Raw genomic sequence first — 18,786 nt, forward strand, 5'->3', positions numbered from 1 at the left:
AGTTGACAGTTCAAAGAGAGAAGCCGACTTCCCCCAAATTCCCGTCTCCGCTCCAAGTCCCTGATTTAGGGCACAGAAAACCTGGCTGGGTTCGTTTTTTTCTTCACTGTTGGAAAGTGAGCTACTTACTACCCGGGCTTATTTTGCTCTGTTTTTATTTCATATCATTTTATTTTCTTCAGATTTTTAGGTGAGTGATTATTTGCATGCCCTCAATGCTACCACTGAATAGAGAGATACATGCTGTATATCTTTGTTTCTGTCCCTGATTACTGGCCATCTTCTTTGAGTCTGTTATAAAACCTTCATATTTCTCAAAAGCCCATTTCTGAATTAAAAGCACACAACCTCTCTCATGGCATCAAGCCATGCAAAAGTAGTTTTTGAATGTTTGCTGTGGGCCCAGAGGATGAAAAGCCTTTTTGTTTTACCCAGAAAGACACTGAACCCAGGGTCCAGCGATGTGCCTGAGGCTGCACAGTAAGCAACTGAAGGAGAGCTGAGAACCCGAATGTGATAGGCAAAAACACCCATACATTTTCAACTTCTAAACTGTGGTGGATCACCAGGTGATATGAAATGACTGTCCCTGATGGAGGACCAATTAAGAAAGTAGAGGGTCAGAAATAAAACATGAGTCTTCATAAATTAAAAGAGTATCAGCTATGAGAAATAGGGTGGTAAAGAGAAAAAATAGTCACCGATGTTTGAAATTCCAAAACAATGCTTTCTCGTTATAGAGAATCTGGAGGTAAAAACAGCCAGTATGTATAAAGAAGAGATTTGAAAAATATTTATATTTATATCATATAGATCCCCAGATTTCCTTTATGTCTTTTTTTTTGTCATCTAGGAATATTGGTACTGGAGTTGGAGGAGGGCTGAGGTCTCAGCTGACTCTGTGGCAGTGGAATATGGGATATTTGTCATAAGTACTAAGATGCACACAAAAATGTCTTTCCCCAACACCATTTATGACTTTCATGGTTGTAAATTCACACTCAATGACAATCAATATGACAATCTTAAGAAAAATTGGTGTTCTGGGTAGAATCGTGTCCCCCATGGGAAGACACGTTGAAGTCCTAACACCTAGTACCTTAGACGATGGCCTTGTTTGGAAATAGGGTCACTGTAGATTTAATCAAGTTAAGATGAGGTCATCAGGGTGGGTTGTGATCCAGTATGACTGGCATCCTTGTAAGAAGGGGAAATTGAATACACACACACAGAGTGAACACCATGCAAAGACAACTGTGTGGTGATGGAAGCAAAGAACATGGTGATGCAGGTATAGATCAAGGAACACCAAGGACCAGGGCCCACACCAGAAGCTGAAAAATCAAGGCAGGATTCCACACAGAGCCTCAGGGGGAACATGGTTCCGCCAACACCTTGATTCTGGGCTTTAAGCCTCCAGAGCTGTGGAGAATGCATTTCTGTTGTTTTAAGCTCTGCATCCGTGGTACCTTCTTCTAGAGGCAGGGCACAATGACAGCAGAACACTTGTTTCTGTCCACCTGAGAGCACTGGGTACCATTTTTCCTTGTTGGTTTTATTTGTTTTAGATTTTGATAGAGAGAACAGATTTTAAGGCATATGGGTTATCACTGAGTGTGAATTTAAGTCTGAGACCCATGCGGCAAGAGGATGTCTGGGACTCAGCCACCACAGTGTGTGAGTACAGCTCCTGTTCAAGGCCAAATGCTTTGTGCGGGCTCTGCCTGGCCCTCCTCCTGGGCACCCAGGGGACTTCCTGGGCTCTCTGAGGGTGAAGTTAATGACAATGGCCTGCTCCCAGGCCTTCAAAATCTCTATTACAATTTCTCTTTTGCTGCCAGAGTGACCTCAAAGGTCCCATGTTCTCTATGGCACAGGTACCAGATGGAGGGAGCCACTTAATGCCCATCAATTGTTGTATGCATGAGAAATAAACTTTGACTTCTCTTATGCTGAGCTATTGGGCTTAATTTGGGATTTCAGAAAATTCTATCCTTTCTTATCCTATTAGCCTACCAGTGTAATTTAGAGAGGATGTTTAAGGCCCTGACTGGTGTGGCTCGGTTAGCTGGGCATCATTCTGTAAAATGAAAAAGGTCACTGGTTCAATTCCCAGTCAGGGCACGTGCCTGGGTTGTGGGTTCATCCCTAGTCAGGAAGCATATGAGAGGCAACTGATAGATGTTTCTTTCTCACATGAATGTTTCTCTCCCTCTCTTTCTCCCTCCCTCCCCCTCTTTCTAAAAATAAATATGTAAATAAAATCTTTTAAAAAATAAATAAAGGAGACAGTTAGGGACCTGAGAATACAGCATCATTGACCCAAGCAGGCACACCTTTTAAAAGAAGTTCACACTCAGGCCCATGTCCTCTTTCTACCCACGTCCTTGTGGCTTGGAGAAAATGTAATGAAATGAAATACAGTAGCTCCAGGCTCAGAATCGGGAGTAAGGAGTCCTGGATTATAATGTACACTAGGATATGGCCCTGGGCCAGTCCCTACATGTTCAGACTCACTTTGCTCCTGTGCAGAATGGGACAATTGCAGCTATCTCAGGAACTGCCGAGAGGTGTAAATTGATTGAGATGTGGAATCATCACTGGTAGCATCCATCCACTGATCAAACATTCAGCTCAGTGCCTGGCAATGATTCACTTTTTCACTTTATTAAGAAGGCTAATTACTTTGTTGATCAGAATGAGCTTGTGATTCAGAATCTATTTATGTCTGCACACCGATGGATACAGACAAACCTGTGAACTTCCTTTGGGGTTAGGTCTTTCTCTCTTAAAATGGACAGAATAAACATTACCTGTGGATTATGGGTTTCCATGTTTCACTTTCCAGCTAGTGTAGGCTGGATTTGCTATATACTTAGGGACTTGGGGACATACCTTGGGTTACAAACCAACCACCCATGTCTATCCAAATGACATTTCTAAATATGCTGTGATACTCTAGCCTTTGAAAATGCCATCACCTCATAGATTCCTCCAAGAATTCCTATAACTTTCCCTGTAGAAGTTTAAGCTTTAAAATCTGAGGCCGATGGTGGTTCCTCTTTTGTTTTGCTCCCACAGCCAACAGCCCTCTCTGAAATGGCCCTTTTCACTGTAACCCACAGGTCAGTATACCCAGCATCAATCCCACAAAAAAGTCAGCTTCTCTAGGGCTGGGATTATGTCACACTCATTTGGGATGCCAGGGTCTGGATTCAAGAACAATGCCTCACATATAGCAGGTACACATCTTAAAAAATGAATAAATGCTGAATTGATGGGCAGTTTGGTTCTTCTGGGCTAGACCTAGGGACTTCAGGGACAAAGGATCCCCTGCTTGCTCTCTGACTGTGTAAAAAATAAGAATACCCATGTGACGTGTTGTGCCCTTTGCTGTCCGCACATGGTTTATTTTCTCATGGGACAGTCCACTCCAGCTTGGAGTCTGAGTTCCCACTGACAGGAACATGTCATGCTTTGCCCCATTGAGAGGATTCTCCCACCCCCAGTAATTACAGGGTAAATGACTTGTTAAATCCGGAGCCCTCACAGTACATCTCTGCACATGTAGTTCATATTCCTTGGGCGGTTTATCGCACTTTCGAGTGGTACATATTTTATAGAGAAGGGAGAGCTCTCCAATTAATAGTAATTGTGATCGAAGCGGTAATGCTCGTCTCCAGCCTCATTCCAAGAGGAGACTGGAAGGCCCATCTTAATTGCCACAAAGAGCTATGTCTATCTGCGGCAGTATATAAATAATAAATTAGAGGAAGGGAGAGACTGCAATTCTTACGGTCTTCGAGGAGGCATGGATATTTATGTAGTGCTGATTGCTAAAAATCTTCTGCAAGTAATTATTAGTAAAAGTGGGATGTCTACATTTGTAAGGGAATTTTAATTAAAGGGAAGGTGACTCTCATTATGGGGAAGAAGTAGTGTTTGGGGATTAAAATGCAGGTCCAGGACCAGAGCGTCAGGGTCTGATTGGCTCTCGCCGCCGCAGCCCGGACAACGGCAGGAAGCTCAATTCCTCTGGGTTCAATTTCCCCTGGTTTTTAAACCAGGGGAAATAAAGCAGTTATAAGTGCTTGAAGTGCCATTGGATAAATAAGCCCCACTGTCAGAGGCTTCCTATCTGATTTGACTCAAGCTCGTCTGACGGGGAGGGACATACATGCACTGTCTTGAGCCTCAGTAGCATTTGAATGTCACCATTCTCACAGTGGCTTAATATGAAGTAACTGAGACCAAGTTGTGGAGGACATGGAACCATTTCTGGTATACGGCTGACTTTCATAATATTATGCCATCTCCTCTGGTCTGTCAGTCCACTTTCCTTTGAGGTCACTAGTCTGGCTCTCATGATTCAGAAATAAGGGGGGCATTCATTATTCTTGACCCCCAAGCCAATCGCCACCTGCAGCTGAATGAGATACTCTGAATTTGTGTTCACTTTGTATTTCCACAGTGAGTACAGTGATTCTTACCATTTTTTTTTTATTTGGGGCAGATACAGATTCATTTAAGAAGCTAATATAGGCCAGGCAATTGTTTTCAGAATATTGATCATATTTTGCATGGAATTCAAGATATTTCATGAAGCCCTGTGTTGACTAGCAGTGTGCCTTGAGCAAAGGACCGGTGGTCCAGAGGGCTAGACAAAGGAGATTTCAGATTGGGTTCAGGAAATGGAGAAGCAGATGATCCCAGGTGACTTATGATCCCTGAGCAATGAGCTCCCTCTTCCCCTGTAGGAAGATCAGTTAATTTCAGACTCAGCCCAGCCCTTTCTCTGTACACCGGAGAGGGGAAGTTCATATTCCAGACATACACTCATCAACAGATGGTCAGGGGTTCTCATTCAGCCTGTGGGAAACACTGGTTTAGTCTTGCCTCCCAACTACCTCGCTACACATGGGCATAAACAATCAAGAAATATCATTTAAGCAGCCTGGCCCTTGGAAAGGAGGAACCAAGTTCAAACAGAAGAAGTAATATACAAGGAAATAGACTTAACAGAGGATGTAGATAAGTTTAACGTCATCTAACATTCCTTGGCTGATTCAGTGGGACATTATAACATAAATACATGGACAGCTCTGTTGTCCAAATTTTGAATTCTTGGAAATGAAATTTGCAGTTCATTAAAGGAATGATGGGCAGAAATAACACAATTAAAGTTCAAATTAGCAAACTAGAGCAGGGGTTGGAAAACTTTTTCTTAAAGAGCTGGATAGTGAATATTTTGGCTTCCGTGGGCCACGAAGTCTGTGTCACGACTTTCCAGCCCTGCCTGTGGACCTTGGTGGCAGCCACAGGTGACATGTAAATGAGCGAGTGTGGCTGTGTTCCAGCAAGATGTTGTTTGTGAACTCTGAAATCCCAATTGAGTGTGATTTCACACGTCATGAAATATTCTTCTCTGGGTTATTTCTAACCATTTCAAATGATAGAATCATCACTAACTCATGAGTTGTACAAAAAAGGGTGGTGGGCTGGGTGGGCCTTCAATCGTAGTTTGTTGACCTTTGACTTTAGAAGCTGGAGCTGAGTGATTTTTTTTTAAATCTATCCGAAACAATCAAAGATGTAGAAATTATGAGGATGTAAGGAAAAGGAAGATAAATTTAGCTGGATTTTTTTTCTTCCTGAAATTAAGAATGTGTTCCACTCCATTTTTTAGTTCATTCATTCATTCATTCATTTGCTCATATCATTCTCTCATTCATTCACACTACCCTGATTAACTGGCAAGTGAAGAGAGAGCATTAACATTAGATCAGTCATCTAACAAATATATTATTTTTATATTTCATCTTCATAAAAGGTAAACATTATTACCATTTTAAAGAGGAGACACCTGATAGAGAATGGGTAATTAACTTACTTGAGAACCATAGGGCTAACAGTAAGGCTAGGAGCTGAATCCTAGGAGCTTGTGGGCTCCCACGGTCCATTCTTATTCAGCTTCATCATGTGGGATGCCAGAACCGGGATGGCTACATGCCCACATCTCACCAACAACCCTTGACTCCTGCTAAGAAACTTAAGCAGGGATGTGAGGAATAGTAATTCCTCACAGTCAGAAACGAATGAGAAATGAAGAGGGAGAAGGGCATCTCTGGATTTATAGTAAGCTCTGTGAAAATGGTACACAATTTATAAAACCCAGCCTCTAATCTCATGGACAAATGTGATCTGCAAAACCGAGTACTTATGCCCATGATCAAGACTCAGCAACAGTGTTTTCTAAACCACATCATGGTTTTTTTAATGTATTTTAAGCAAAGCGATTCATATAGGAAGCACTTTATAATATTTGCTGTTAGGATTAGTATAGGGTTACAGATGTGCTTTGTTAGTGTGGCAAAGGAGGGAGACTTAATAAAGTTTTCCGCAGACAGTTGTGTCTGAGCTGAGCATTCAGAGAGGGAGAAAAAGGGAAGGAAGGAAGGAAGGAAGGAAGGAAAGGAGGGAGGGAGGGAGGGAGGGAGGAAGAAAAGGAGTCAACGAGAAAGAATTGTTGATTTGGGCTGGTGGATAGGTATGCCAATAAAAATATGGAAGTAACCAGAGAAAGTTGTAGTTTCTGAGATTCTCCATTGTTCTATTCTCATCAACAAGGGTATACTTATAAGCTTTGTATAGAACTTACCTGGAGCTGGAAGGGCCTGGATAACCTGCCGAGGTGGCTGATGGAATGCTGTTGGAAGGTGAAACAGCAGTCATGTGTGAAACGGAATGAACTTGGTCGTACCCTAGATCAGAGCTCCTTGCAGTCATCCGTGCTGCTGTTGCTCAGCAGGCCTCTTCTGCATCCACCCTGCAATCCCTCCAGGATTTCTGTGGCCCATTGAGATCAAGGAGGGGAGGATCCCCAGCAGGCTAAGGTGCCTTTGAGTGGTGTGCCTCCTCTAGGAGGGTTTAATCAACTTGTGACAGGACTGACACTGACCTCTCAGGCAAAGTGTGTGCACACACATTCACACATGATCACATGCACATCACACACTAACTTATCAACATAGTCCCACCACATTCTCACATGCTCCTGTGAACCCTCATACACATTCATACACACACGTATACTCACTCCCACATACCTCACATACATACACTCAAACACACATACTCATACACTCCTGCATACTTTCACATATTCACACATAAATACAAACTCACATATACAGTAATCTCAGAGAATATTTTTACACACTCTAACATTTATGTACTTACACACACATAAAACTCAAGTAAATGCACCCTTACAAGCATACTTTTCCACAAATTCTCACATGATACATATATACACACAAATACTCATAATTTACACTCACACTTACATGTTAGCACCCCCATCCACCCTCATGCATACACACACATTCATACATAGTCACACATATAAATTCTCACATATGCACACTCTCACATACATTCACACACACTCACCCATGTTCACATATACTCACAGTGACACAAATACACATGCATACCCTCATGCATGCTCATAGTACACACACCCTCACATGTATTCCCATACAAATACTCATGTCTGCACTCACTGAGATGCACACCCACACAGACACTGTCATGTGGTCATTAGACACAGTCACACATGTAATCACTCACACTTTCATACTCACACCAGATACACACACACTTGAACACATATTCATCTGAACATGCTATTTATTCTCAAAGCTCAGACATCATTTTACTGTTCACACAGAACTTATAAGACATGCTTAAATGTATAACACTCAACGGTCACAGATACGTTCCTCTCGGCTGAAGTGCCTAGAAAAGCCCTGAAGAACCAGGTCAAACACATTCATTGAGAGTCTCGAAATAGTTGGGGAAGGGCCCTCTATCTGCTCCATAACATGGCCATTTGTGTAGCTGCTATTATTCCCCAGCTTTTGTATTATTCAGAAATCCATACATTGTGTTTGCCTTTTGTGTCCAGCTTCCAACAAGCCTCCCTTTGTCCCTGTCACAAAGGCCAATAAACTCTGTGTGTCAAATAAGTTTCAGGAACTGCTGGACATGATGACTAATTGTAATGCAGTCTATATCCTCGAGACTGTAGACTGATATGAGAAGACAATGGCAGAGAGGGAGCCCATTGAGAGGAGAGAGTCCCCTGGTCACCCCACGGGGGTTGAGGCAGGCAACAAGGAGGCTATTGATGGTGGCAGCCCCGGCACAGACCCCGGCACAGACCCCGGCAGAGGCGGCGTAGGGTGGCGTGACCACATCACCGGGCTCCAATGCTGCTTTTGTTTGGCGGGCAGTGAAAATTGGCACGTTAGAATTAGTTCTGTTTAGATTGCTCAGAAACTTGGAGGAGAAATAAAAAAGAAAGAGACGCCTTCCCAGCCCCCTCCCAGGCCCTGGGCATGAGTGTGGGCCCGATCTGCCGCAGATGCTCGGAGGCACTCCCCCAAAGTTGTTCCACTGAACCAGATGGATATTAAAGAGATGTGGAGGCACACACACTGACTGGTGCTCAGCTCACTCCTGCACACGAAAAATGGTCACCTCTGCCTGGCTTCTCTCCACCTTGCCTCCAAGGCACCTGTCCTCTTTGGGTGAGAATGGGTCTTCCCAGTCTTTACACCTGAATTCTGAGGGAGAGTGGATCATTCTTCCAGGGACAACTAGCGCACACTTACTCATTCAACAGACATTTGTCTGTCCTGCCTTCTGAATGCCAAGGGTGCTCTCTCTTAATAATGTCATTGATTTGATTTATTATCTTCTGATTTAAAAATTATTTCCAGCCCTGGCTGGTATGGCTCAGTCGATTGAGCGCCAGTCTGCAAGCCAAAGGGTCACTGGTTCAATTCCCGGTTAGGGCGCATGCCTGGGTTGCAGGCCAGGTCCCCAGGTTGGGGTACAAGAGACGGAAACACACATTGATATTTCTTTCTCTCTCTTCCACCCTCCCTCCCACTTTCTCTAAAAATAAATAAACAAACAAACAAATAAATAAAAAAATCTTTAAAAAAAGAGGTACATTCAAAAAGTAAAAATTATTTCCATTTTGAAAAAAAAATGAGATGTTAAAATGACTTTTTTCCCATCACAAAATGTTACTGGACAACTAATTCACACTGGCATACAGTGTTTCACTGGCCAGTGTTAGGGACAAGCTGAAATTCCGAACACAAATATGCAAATCAAAATGTCGAGATAGCCCTGGCTGGTGCAGCTCAGTGGATTGAGCACTGGCCTGTGAACCAAAGGGTCACAGGTTCGATTCCCAGTCAGGGCATATGCCTGGGTTACAGGCCAGTTCCCCAGTAGGGGGTGGTCAAGAGACAACCAACCACTCATTGATATTTCTCTCCCTTCCTTTCTCCCTCCCTTCCCTTCTCTAAAAACAAATAAATAAAATCTTGTAAAAAATGTTGGGATATATTCATTTGATACTACTTCCTATTAAAATGGCCCCTAACCAAATGATCATTTTGATTAGGTATAAAAATTGCCATTTTATTTTTCTCTCCATAATTACTCATTTGTCTTCTCTTTCCTCTTATTCACATTCTCATTCAAGATAAGGAGAATGGAATAGTCCTCAATTTCTTATTCTATTGTATTTTTTAGCAGAAGGTCAAGAAGTTAGAAGGCCACAGGCTTCTGAAAGTAAGGAAAATCTCAATGGCCATCACATTTATATCTTTCTTACAGGTAGCAAGTTCACAGTGGAGACTTTTTCCAAGAAAACACCCAAACAGACCAACATATTTAAAGTCTGTTCTCTTTAAACAAAGACCTTCAATAGCCTTACTAGTTAGTGAACTATAATTGGGCATATTGAAGATCAGCTTATAATTTTCTCATGTGATTCTCTGCCCTCATACAGTGCACATTCTGTTGGAAAAGAGAAAGCCCCTGAGGAAGTATGGCTGCAAGTGTTCCAAAAGAAAACACGGGAGCAGGTGAAAATGATGGCAGGAATGGCCTGTTCCATGTGGAGTCCCAGTGGCCTCCTAGAGGAGGTGTCTTTGAACTAGCCCCCAGGGATGAGAAGCATTTTGTGTGGGCAAGTTTGCGGAGAGAGCATTAGGGGCGGTGAAGGCTCTGAGAAGGCTGCAAGCTTGGCCATTCAAGGGATGGAGAGAAGGCGGACAAGCTGCAGTATGCTTATGGCAGAGGGAGTGGAAGGAGATGTGCTTCAGCTGTGGGGGTAGGGTCAAGTCAGTGAGAGCAGAACTGTCCCTCTGCACTTTGATTGACAAATGTTCCTGGGTCTGAATTCTGTTTCCATCATCTGTATGTATGCCCATGGATGAGTGGCATAAACTCCCTGAATTTCACTTTCTCTAAAATGGGTAAATAACTATACCCTCTAATAGGTTTGATGACAGAAGTCATCAACATGAAGTACATATACTATCATCTAATCATTGGAACTATTATGAATAGTAAATATGGTGACAGTGTCACCTGGCTCACATCTTCCTCCCAAGCCAGGCCTCGTGTTATCTAGAGCAGAAATCCACAGGGTTAGAGTGACCTTGCTAAGTACCTGGTACTTAAGTACCGGGTTTGCCAAACCCAATCTCTAGTGTTGGGTATAAAGAGACATTAAAAGGTTAAGGGAGGTTACAGACTCATGCAAGAAGTAGGCAAGCTTGTCAAAAAGTTCAATAAAATGTGACAGGGCTTCACCAGCTGACAGGGAGGACAGAGGAAGGCCCAGTCCAGTCAGAAAGGGAGCAGAAATATGCATCGTATTCCTTCAAGCAAGATGATGGTTGCCCAAAGCAAGAAGTTCTAATGGGAATGAATCCAGCAGAGAAGAAGGGAGACATTGCAGGCACCAGGCCCAGCATGTCCAAAGGCAAGAAGACATGGGTGCCCTTGGCATGCCCATGGACTCCGCAGCAGTATGGGCAGCTGGGATATAAAATGCAGAGATAGGGTGGTGACCAAACTTGAGGCAGGAAGTGTCATAACTAGGAAGCACATCTGCAAAGCCACAAGGCAGCGGAGAGAGGGCTCTGAAGCTGTATCCCTTGCCTGTCCCAGAGTTTGGTTATATGAAATCATAAACTTTCTTCTTTGCTTATGCTCGTTTGCATTTGGGATTTTCTCATTTACCACCTAAAGGATCCTTACACAATGGCAGAGGAAACAGAAGGCTTTGCAGAGCAGGACAACAAGCAACCTGAGCTCATATGACCCACTCGGCCACAGAGCCCTTGCCTGGCACTCTAAGGGATCATCAAGCAGCTGATTCAATTTTCAAAAATTAATTACACAGAATAACCTGTCAAATAAATGGGCACGGTGTATGATTCTCTTTCTGATATTTAAAAGTAATACCACACATCTGTCTCCTGGATTATTGCCATTTGTAACTGGCCTCCAGGGCCTCAAGTCTTGCCCACCTATCATCCCCCCACCTTCTGCATCCACACTTTAGCCAAAGGAATTTTCATAGTAGGCAAATCAAACTAGGCATCAGCTCCCTTCTCCCAAATGATCTCAGGAGAAGGTGCAAAGTTTTTCTCATGAGTTAAAAAGCGTTTTGTAGCCCTGGCCTATTGTTTGGGAAAATACTCCAAGCCACTGAGCCACCTGGCCAGGGCTAGAGGAGTTTTAATGATAAAGGGAGAAAGAAACTGGGCTTCAGCTGAAGGGCATTGTGGAAGGTCTTTCATCATTGTATTTAAGATGAGCCATGAGGGAATGAATGAATGAATGAATGAATGAATGAGCCAACAGTTGAAGCCTTAGCTAAAGGCCAAAGCTAACTGCCTGTAGTTGTGTGCACCATACAAACAATGCTCCGGACTTGTGATCTCCTCATAAAGAACTCTTTGGCATTAGCTTATCAAAGACATAGTTCATTGCTCAAATGCCCTCATGCAAAACAACCATAAATTTTCCCTTCAGGACTGGGGCTATTTCCAGGTGTTTCCTGGCTAATCCAGGTGGATCTGTGAGAGTACTTTCCAGGGAGTCCTGGTACTTTCCTTGCCTAGCAAGCCAGGTTCTGAGAAATCCTGTTGTAGTTATCAGACCTGAGGTCCCTGTGTCGAGTCTCCAAATACACGGAGTGGCTTACCGAGCCAGACTTGACGTCAGTGTTCTTTCCAACAGCCTTAGTTTTCCTCCATAATTCTCTTTTCCTTTCTGCTGAAAACAAAAAAAGAAAAAAAAAAGAAAAAACTCAAGAAAGAAAACTATGCATGCAAATACAAAAAAATTTCTATTTTTTGAATTAGCCCAAAGCAAACAACATCCATTATTTTGGGTGGTTCTGAGTATCGCAGTGCTTGCCTGAGTAATGTTCTTTGCAGGCTGCCTCATCAATAAACTGCTCTGGTGAAGCGTCACAGTCCTAGAATAATGAATAACAATTAGAGGCATTTAAAAAGTAATATTTTTTACTTCCTTTTTTAAACTTCCTTTTAACTTCCTTTTTGCAGTTCATTTTTAATTTCAAAGCCCTGTAGTCAGAGAATATGCTTGGTATGATTTCAATCTTTTCAGATTTCTTGAGGCTAGTTTAGTGACCACACAATGCAATATACAGATCATGTATCATAGAAATGGATACTCGAAACCTATATAATTTTATTAAATAGCGTCATCCACAAAATTTAATTTAAATAAATAAATAAATAATGTCTGCCCTACAATTTGGAAATTGATTTATGAATTGGTGGAGCCTCCAATTTTATCAAATAAGTGGTTCCTTCAATTTAGTTCTTTAGCCAGTGTGAGAAAAGCCCCCTGAGACCTGGCAGGTTTGTGGAACTTTCTTGCCAGTTTATTGATTTTGATAGAAAAGAAACTTTAGACATTTAACAAAATTTGACCATGTGCATGAAGAAAATACAGAGTCATTTTTATCTAGATAATTACTACATGAAAACCATGTTTGAAGCAGTTTGAATTTATCACCTGAATCCAGTTCTCTTGAGAGGATTTTTCTAAGGAATTTGGTTGTAATGTTTTACGTCCTGAAAATTTACGAAAGAGGATACAGAGGACAATCTCTCATCATTAGAAAGCAATAGACAATTGACAAATTAATAGATAAATAGATAGATGATAGAGAATTGTGAGAAAATGTCACATCTTTGGGTCTGTGATTCTTGGCGTGAGAAATAAAATGAACTTTATCTAAAAGTTTTCTTCCTTCCTCCCTTCCTCATTTTTTCCACCATCAACAAGCTACTTCCTTTTAAGGTCCATGTTTCTTGAACATTATTACATCTCATAGCTGCAAATCAATGAGCAAGCAACACGTTACCTCCTACAAGGTTAAGTACTTGGTTGGCCAAAAAGTCTGTTTAGTTTTTTCCATAAAGTAGAAGACACATTTGTCATATTCACCAATAACTTTATTGATTTGGATATTTTGAGTATGTCAGTTATCCCCCGCATGGTATAACGTTGATTGTTCTCAATGTCTCAGTTTGATCACTATCAGCTTCCGTTGGTCTCCCCGACCTTGCAGCCTCGTCCAGCAAGAAATCTCCAGCACGAAACCTCACAAACCAATTTTGACACATCCAATCAGTCACAGCACCTTCTCCGTACACTGCCTAAATCTTTTCTTTTGCGCTTCAGTTGTGTTTTCACCTTTCTTGAAATAATAAAGCATAATATGCCTAAAATGTTGCTTATTTTCTTCCATCTTCAGTATTAAAATGGCTACACAAAAATTCACCAATCTTAATAAGTTTTTTTAATGTATGCTGATGTGACAGCTGTCACAATGCAATCTAACAAAATTGTTTCAAATGAAGTTGCTACTAGAACCATCTTATGGAAAAAAACAAATGAACTCTCTGGCCAACCCAGTACTTCAGGAAGAATTAAAATGTGGTTAGATTTGGCTCCTCAGATTCTTTCTAAAACTGGGCTAAAATATTGCCTCTGAATGACTTCCATGATTAATTTTAACCAATTTGAGTGATTTTGTCAGCACACAAATCCTGTGATCCTTTAGGTTAGAAAGGTAATTCATCCAACAAACATTTATCAAGCATTTACAACGCTCTAAGAACTGAAATGGTCCTTAGGAATACAGAAATGGACATGATATCCCACTCCTAAAAATAATTCTCAACCTAGATTCTAGAATAATAGAAAATTAAGTCAAATGAAATAAAATAATATAAAAATAATGTCTAACTCTTCTACTTTCCCTTGTTATTCTCATGACATGGATATAAATTTGTTTTCAGTAGGTTCACTGATATTAAAAACAGAGAACCTTTTTTTCCTCTTTCACTTTAGCCTAGAGATTCTCCCTCCCTGATATCATATCCACATCATGCTTCTTAATTGGCTTGACTCTTTTGAATCAATGATGTTAAACCACAAGTTCCATCCAACCCCTCAAGCGTGTTATGGAGAATAGCAAGTGCCAAGCAGCGTGTCCTAAGCCTGTTCTCACTCCTTGTTCATTGATGGATTGAGTTTTGATGTGGAGTCTCTGACCTTATTGGGCTGTGTGTGCCAAGGAAGGCCAAGGATTGATCTTCCAGCTTTGGGAAGGTCCTAAGATAATATCCAAATGCTCTCTGAAGACTATAATATTTCAACGTCCAAAAGTCATTTGTGTTCTTTGGAATTCTCCATTTCTGTGTTCATTACCTGGGTTCATTCTTACGGAATCATGATTTCAATGATCATGTTGAACATTTTAGGGCTCTATTTTTAGTCCCATCATCGACCCATCATGTAGGTCTGGATATTAGATTATATGCCCTCAGCAACATCTCTTAGGTATTACTCAAGCATTTAAAATGAACAAGTCTGAAGAAGTAGCTTTACAGGCATCTAGAAGCAGGTGGCCAAGGGTTACAGGTGTCACCTGGGTGTTTACAATTGGTTGAGTATTAAGACCATCTGAATTGTTGATTTAATTACTACAGAGTGAGGCAGGATGTGTTTCTTTATGTTTCCTAGCTGATTAAAATGCAATGGATCTTAACCTTGCATCTTTTAAATATTCCAATGTGAAGCCTGTACCCACATGCGTTATCATTATTAGTATTAAAATACTAGTGGGACCCAAGCACCAATATTTTTTTTTAAACTCCCAAGGGGTTCCAACATACAGTCAAAATGGAGAATCCGTGCCTTAGCCCTGTTGTTTATTAGCTGTGTGATCTCAGTGAGTGGTTTAGCCTGTCTGAGCCCCAGTCCACTAATCTGTAAATTGGGGATCACAGTCATGCCTGTTTTAGAGAGTGTTATAAGGATTATATGAGATAATTTATGCAAAGTACTTCACAGTGTTTAATACATGCTCAATAAATAGAGCTATCATCCTCTTAGTTGACTCAGGCTGTCATAACAAAATACCAAAAACTGGATTGCTTAAACAACAGATATTTATTTTCTCACAGTTCTGGCAGCTGGAAGTCCAAGGTCAGGGTTGGGTTTAGGTGAGGATTCTCTTCCTGGCCTTCGGACCGGCTCCTTCTTGTTATGTCTTCATGTGGTGGAAATCTCTCTCCCTTCCTCTTCTCCAAAGGCCACAGTCCCATAGAATTGAAACCCAACCTCCTTTATGAGCTCATTTAACCTTAACTACTTCCTACTGACCCGATCTCCAGATACAGTCAAATTGGGGATTAGGGCTTTAACATGTGAATTTAGGGGGCACACGATTCAGTCCATAGCCATCATCACCATCATTATCCTCAGTTTCCAAAACTCTACTGCTGGGTGACTAACTGTCTGGGTTTCCCTAGAATGTTTTTGGTTTCAGCAGTTAAAGTCTTACATACCTGTATACCTCTGTTGCAGGCTGCACATTAGGATATTTAAAACAAGTAAGGTTATCTTGCCTAAGTGAGCCCATCCAATCAAACAGCCAAGCTAGAATCCTTGTCCATCTTGGTGTCATTCCTCACATCTATTTTTTTTGCACTTTTTTGGTACTTGCTCAATCACCAAATCCAAGAAATTCTAACTTTTAAAAACATATCTTAGTTTTGCCTTTGTATCTCATTTTCATGGCTACCTCCTCTAGTTACATCTTCATTATCTCTCATTAGCGCATCACAGAACCCTGCATGCTAGTCACCCCTCATCATAACCCTATCATGAGTATGCGTCAGAATCCCCTGTGTAAATATGAAAACATTAGTTGCTGCCTGCCTATTTCTTCCTGTTTTCTGATCTGGAGGGTCTGGGGTGGGACCTAAGAGTTTGCATTTCCAACAGGTGATGCTGGTCCTTTGGGGTCCACAACTTTTGACTTTGGAACTGACTGGTGGGGTGGTTTCTACTCCGCACGTCCAGAGTCGCTGGGGAGAGGAAGCCACTGGAGATTCCAGAAGCACGTGGGTCATGCCGCAGCAGCATATCCCCATCCAGGGCCTTTTGTGGAGGCAGAATTCCATGTCAGCAGGAAAGCCCTGGCACTGGATTCGCTTACTGTCAAGTGACCTGCTCAGCTGTGAACTCTCTTTATCCCAGCCTCGTTCCTGTTCACAACAGTCACTCCTAATTTAAAATGCCGAGTCAGCCACTCTGAACAGAGGAGTTAGGTGGGGACATCACTAACTTGTGATATCACTCACCCTGCTTAGGACCTCAGAGTGTTCCAGACTCCTCACCACCCAGGTATAGCGGATGTCTCCAAATACTGGAAAATGCTTCTGAAATCTCCACTTGGCCTGAATATGTTTGTTAGTATATTCATTTGACCTGAATTTATTTATTTATTTATTCCTTCCTTCCTTCCTTCCCTCCCTCCCTCCTTTCTTTCTTTCTTCCTTCCTTCCTTTCTTTCTTTCTTTCTCTCTTTCTTTCTCTCTTTCTTTCTTTCCCTTCCTTCCTTTCTTTCCCTTCCTTCCTTTCTTCCTTTCATTCATTCAGTGTCTATTGTGACTGCTAACTGCCAACACCAGGGATACAGTGTTGAGGACATTTAGATATGTTCTACATCTAATGAGGTTTAGAATGTAGGAAAGTTCCTTGATTTCGGAAACTTGAACAGAGACTCAGCTGCCCTGATTCTGGCATTCCCTCCTATATGGGAAACCAGTAACTTCTCCTCTGCTCTTGGACCTCAGCATAAATAATCTGGCCAACTCCTGAAGTTCCAACTACTGCCATGTTCTTGAGATAAGGATGCATACATTCTCACATGCATACAACCTGCATCGCATCATATTTTGATCATAACTTCTTCAGTGAAACCTCTGTCAGCTCACTATATTAATTGTTGTTGCTGCCTAACTAATTGCTCCAAAACTTCTCATCTTAAAAGCACATATTGTCTCAAAGTTTCTTTGGAACAGGGATTCGGGTGTGACTTAGCTGTGTTCTCTGCTTCCTGGTGTCTCATCTGAATGCTTGACTGGGAAACGATCTCATTTGAAGCTCCTTTGCTGGCTATTGGCCGCGTTCCATTCCTTATGGGCTGCTGGACTGAAGAAATCACCTCTCTTCTGACTATTCACTGAAGGTCACATTCTCTTCTTTGTCTGATGGGCATACACGTGTGTGTAAGCTACAACATTCACAACATATGAAGTCCTACTAAGTGGCACTCACTTTGCACCAGTTAATGCTACCATAGTCCATGCTCTGTATTTTAGCTATAATGTGGCTATAGTTAGAATCTTTTGAAATAAAAGTGAAAAAGCCTAGCCCCAGGGACCATTGATCCCTGCATGGGAAAGCTGGCATCCATGTGAAGGACCAGTATTCCATCTAATATATGGGACACGAACCCGTATCATGACTCCTTGGAAAACCCAAGGTTTGAGAGTGGATTTTCCTGATATTAAATTGACCTAAAGTTTATTTCTTTTAAAAGAGGAATGTGAAAATTGGCTATAATTAACTTGGGGGATGTGATTTGGAGAGAGCTGGCTCATTGACACAGTGGCTCCCTAGCTGTCCAGATGAATCAGCAAACTGCTGATTCAGCACCTCCCTCGCTGCTATGTTACCGCCCCTGCCCCCTACCCTCCCCCCCAGGCATAGAGATTTCCACTTTCCAAGTGAAAACCTCATCTCAGTTGCTGCTCTTTCAAAGCTTTCTCTATAACAAAGGTTTATAGTGTCCAATGGGGCCAGGACAGTAGAGTCCCAAACCAGACATATGTATCTCCCACCGCCGTTCAGCACAGGCTCGTATGCAGTTTGCAGCACTCAGCCCGATGTGGGTTGAAGGTGCAGGACTGAGTCTCCGGGACACAGAATGGCACACAAGGCAGGGTTGTTAGTGCTTACTAAGTGTGATAGCATCAGCTGGAGAACACTTCCTGTGATCCACTCCCACTGATAAGAACTTATCAGTGCACATATTGATTGGAGATTTATCTGTACCATCTGTGGCTCTGGAAACTAATGATCGGGGCCTGTGTTTCCTTCAGAGGTGAATACTGAGAAGTACTGGGCGGATGTGTTGGAAGCTCATCCTGATAAGTTCTTGTACTTAGGCCAGTACTACAAAATGTTTTGTAGGACAGTTTCTGGACTGTTGGCCTGAAATGAGAATGTGCAGGAACAGCATGTCCCAGCATCAGAAAAGATGATCTCTTCAACCAGAGATTCACACGGTCCCAGTCGTTGGTGGATTTTCGGGGAAGGTGGGCTCACAGCTTTAGCACAAAAAGAGAACAAAATGTGTACATTAAGCACATGTATCTGGCCAAAGGTCTCACTGCCTGAGAAAGTTTCTGGGGTGGTCATCGAGACAGGAGGGCTCTACCCAGACCCTTCTTCAAGGAAGCTTCAGTGGCCCACTAGAGCATTTCAACATAAGTATTTCATGAGCTGACT

The sequence above is a fragment of the Phyllostomus hastatus genome, unplaced genomic scaffold, assembly GCF_019186645.2.
Source record: "Phyllostomus hastatus isolate PE091 unplaced genomic scaffold, TTU_PhHast_1.1 phas_scaffold_345, whole genome shotgun sequence".
NCBI lineage: Eukaryota > Metazoa > Chordata > Mammalia > Chiroptera > Phyllostomidae > Phyllostomus > Phyllostomus hastatus.